The sequence below is a fragment of the Myotis brandtii genome, unplaced genomic scaffold, assembly GCF_000412655.1.
Source record: "Myotis brandtii unplaced genomic scaffold, ASM41265v1 scaffold230, whole genome shotgun sequence".
NCBI classification, from domain to species: Eukaryota; Metazoa; Chordata; class Mammalia; order Chiroptera; family Vespertilionidae; genus Myotis; species Myotis brandtii.
The window spans coordinates 424,323-428,182 of NW_005358650.1; the positions used below are offsets into that span (position 1 = coordinate 424,323).

The following is a 3,860-nucleotide window of genomic DNA, read 5'->3' on the forward strand; positions in this document are numbered from 1 at the left end:
TTTTTTATGAATTTGGGTGCTCCTGCATTGGGTGCATATATGTTTATCAGGGTTATATCCTCTTGTTGTATTGATCCCTTTAGTATTATGAAGTGGCCTTCCTTATCTCTTGTTATGGCCTTCACTTTGAGGTCTATTTTGTCGGATATAAGTATTGCTACCCCAGCTTTCTTTTCCTTTCCATTTGCGTGAAAGATATTTTTCCATCCCTTCACTTTCAGTCTGTGTGAGTCCCTTTTAATGAGGTGGGTCTCTTGTAGACAGCAAATGTATGGGTCATGTTTTTTTATCCATTCAGCCACTCGATGTCTTTTGATTGGACCATTTAGTCCATTTACGTTTAAAGTTATTATTGAAAGGTACTTGTTTGTAGCCATTTCTATTTTTTTGTGGCTGTTTTCTTTCTGGGCTTTTTATTTCTTCTTTTTACACCAGTCCCTTTAGCATTTCTTGCATTGCTGGCTTGGTGGTGATGAACTCCCTTAGCCTTTTTTTGTCTGTGAAGCTTCTTATTTCCCCTTCAATTTTGAATGATAGCCTTGCTGGATAGAGTATTCTTGGATTCAGTCCTTTGCTTTGCATCACTTTGTAGATTTCCGTCCATTCTTTTCTGGCCTGATGTGTTTCTGTTGAGAAATCATTTGATAATCTAATGGGAGATCCCTTGTATGTAACTTTCCGTCTCTCTCTTGCAGCCTTTAAGATTCTCTCTTTGTCCTGAACATTTGCCATGGTAATTATGATGTGTCTTGGTGTGGGTCTTTTCGGGTTCATCTTGCATGGGACTCTCTGTGCTTGTGTGACTTTTTTCTTCCCCATCGCAGGGAAGTTTTCTGACATTATTTCTTCAAATTGGTTTTCTAATCCTTGTTCCTCTTGCTGTTGTTCTGGCACCCCAATTATTTGTATGTTGCTTCATTTCATGTTGTCCCATAGCTCCCTTAGGCTATCCTCCTGTCTTTTAATTTTTTTTCTCCAATTGTAGTTCAGCTTGGGTGTGTTTTGCTTCCCTGTCTTCTAATTCGCTAATTTGGTCCTCCGCTTCTCCTAGTCTACTGTTGAAACTTACCATGGTGTTTTTTATTGCAGCTATATCACTCTTCATTTCTTCTTTTTATATATATATATTTTATTGTTGTTTTACAGAGAGGAAGGGAGAAAGAGAAGGATAGAGAGGTAGAAACATCGATGAGAGAGAAACAACGATTCAGCTGCCTCCTGCACACTCCCCACTGGGGATGTGCCCGAAACCAAGGTACATGCCCTTGACGGGAATCAAACCTAGGACCCTTCAGTCCACAGGCTGACGCTCTATCCACTGAGCCAAACCAGTCAGGGCTTCATTTCTTCTTGATTCTTACATAAGTTATTGATGTTTTCATCCATTTCTTGTTGACTCTTACATAAGTTGTGTATTTTTTCCTCCAACCGGTTTATGCACTCTAGGACCCTTATTCTGAATTCTTTTTCTGACATATTGCATGCCTCTGTTTCACTTAGCCACTTTTCTGGCAATTCAGCCAATTCTTTCCTTTGGGGGTTTCTGTGTCTACCCATTTTTGGTCTCACCGACTGATCTAGATGTCGAGTCGTGCAGGGGCTGCTCCTTGGGTGGCAGTGGTTCCTCGGGCTGCAGTTGCTCCTCAAGTGATCGCAGTAGTGGCTGCTCCTCAGTTGGCAGCGGCTCCTCTGGTGGGTGCTGTTCGTATCAGTGGTATCTCCTCTGGCTGGTAGGTGAGGCTGCTCACACAGCGGCTGTTCCTTGGACAGGGGTGTGCTGATCACGAGGCTGCTGCTCTTCAGGTGGGAGCAGGCTGAGCGCGGCTGCTGCTTTTTGGACAGGAGCGGGCTGTTCACATGGTTTCTGCTTCTCGGATGAGAACGGACTGCTCACGTGGCTGCTGCTCCTTGGATGGAGCTGGTTGCAAGCTACTGCTGTTCCTCAGATGGGGCGGGCTGCTCATGAGGCTGCCGCTCTTTGGACAGGGGCAGGTTGCTTACAGGGTTACTGCTCCTCGTACAGGTGCGGGCTGCTTGAGCAGCTGCTGCTCCTCAGATGGGGGTGGGATGCTCACCCAGCTGCTGCTTTTCGGACAGGTGCAGACTGCATGTGGCTGCTGCTCCTTGGACCAGTGTGGGCTGCGCAGGGCTGCCACTCCTCAGATGTGGTCGGTCTGTCTGTTCGTGTGGCTCCTACTCATTGGACAGGTGCGAGCTGCTTGGGAGGCTGCTGCTCCTTGGGCCGGAGTGAGCTGCACGTGCGGCTGCTGCTCCTAGTATGGGGGCTGTCTGCTCGCATGGCTGCTGCTCCTCGGATGGGGGATTGGCTGCTTGCGTGGCTGCTTCTCTTTGGGCGGGAGCAAGCTGCACGTGTGTCTGCTGCTCCTCGGATGGGGGCAGGCTGCTCACCCAGCTGCTGCTCGTCTGACAGGTGCAGGCTGCGTGTGTCTGCTGCTCCTTGGACCAGTGTGGACTGCACAGGGCTGCCGCTCCTCAGATGTGGGTGGTCTCTTTGTATGGCTGCTGCTCCTCGGACTTGGGTAGGCTGCTCAGGCGGCTACTGCTCCTTGAATGGGAGTGGGCTGCTCGTGGTGATGCTGTTCCTCGTATGGGTATGGGCTGCACACACCGCTGCTGTTCCTCGTATGTGTATGGGCTGCACACACCACTGCTGCTCCTCATATGGGGGACGGGCTGCTTTCATGGCTGCTGCTCCTTGGATGGGGGCAGGTTTCTTGCACACCTACTGCTCCTCAGACAGGAGGAGGGTGTGGGCTGCGCAGCTGCTGCTCCTCGGATGGGGGCAGGCTGTGTGGGGCTGCCGCTCCTCAATCGTGGGCAGGTTGCTCGTGTGGCTGCTGCTCCTCAGACGGGGCAGGCTGCTCACGTGTCTGTGGCTTGTGTGGTTGCAGTGCCCCGGGCTAAGGCGTTGGGCCGGTCAGAGGGGAGCATGCTTCAGAACTCACAGGAGCCTGCACCCATCGTGGCTGGAGACTCGTTGACCATGGGACAACAGCCGAGGTAGTAGGTCCCTGGCAGGGTTGTCTGTAAAGTCCCAGGTGTTATCTGAGGGCACCCTGGGTGGGGGTGAGTCCTGGCTCCCAGTTACAACAGCTCTCCCCTTAAAAATGCTAGGCTTCTGAGGATGAGCCGGCCTCCTAGAACTGCTTACACCGTAGCAGTGGCTGCCTCATTAGGCGAACCTGTTTAGCCTGACCCCGAAGGCCCTGTGGGATCTATCTGTGCCTCACTCACATACACACACACACATCCCACATGACCACACTCTCCTCTTTTGGTCCCTCACTGTCTCACGCTCTCTCCCTCACTGCCCCCTTCTTCCTGCCTCTGTAGTTGGGCCTGGGGTGTTATTGACCCGTTTGTGGATGGAGTTTCCTCTCCAGGTGTCTGGTTATGAGGCTCATTCTCTAGCACCTGGCCAGACAGGATAAAATTCACCTCGACAAGACACAACACAAAGGGACTAAAGCACGAATGTACTCATGACAATAATAACCCTACTATAAGTGACCACCTGAGAAAAGAGAATTAGGGGCGAGAAAAGAGAGCATAAATGATATCAAAGAGAGTGAAAAAGATAAGCAAGAAAAGAATAAGGAAGAAAAGGAGACTATATATATATATATATATGGAAAACACCACAGAACCAATACATAAACAAACAAACAAAATAAACAAACAAAAAGTAATAATAATAATTTAAAAAAAGAAAAAGAAAAAATACAAACACCAAACCCCCAGCAAAGAGGGTGGGGGCAGAATCTGTAGATGCTGAGCTTATATATAGAAGATAAGGTTAAGAGTTGGATGAATATGGGGAGGATCTCAGTTCAGTATAG

The 3,860-nt window shown here is 49.1% G+C and overlaps 1 protein-coding gene across 1 annotated transcript in view; it reads right to left on the reverse strand.

Annotated features, from left to right (window-relative positions):
• SLCO6A1 (solute carrier organic anion transporter family, member 6A1) overlaps nucleotides 1-3,860 on the reverse strand; it is a 123,662-nt gene that overhangs the window by 85,767 nt on the left and 34,035 nt on the right. The gene's annotated exons all lie outside the window — the stretch shown is intronic.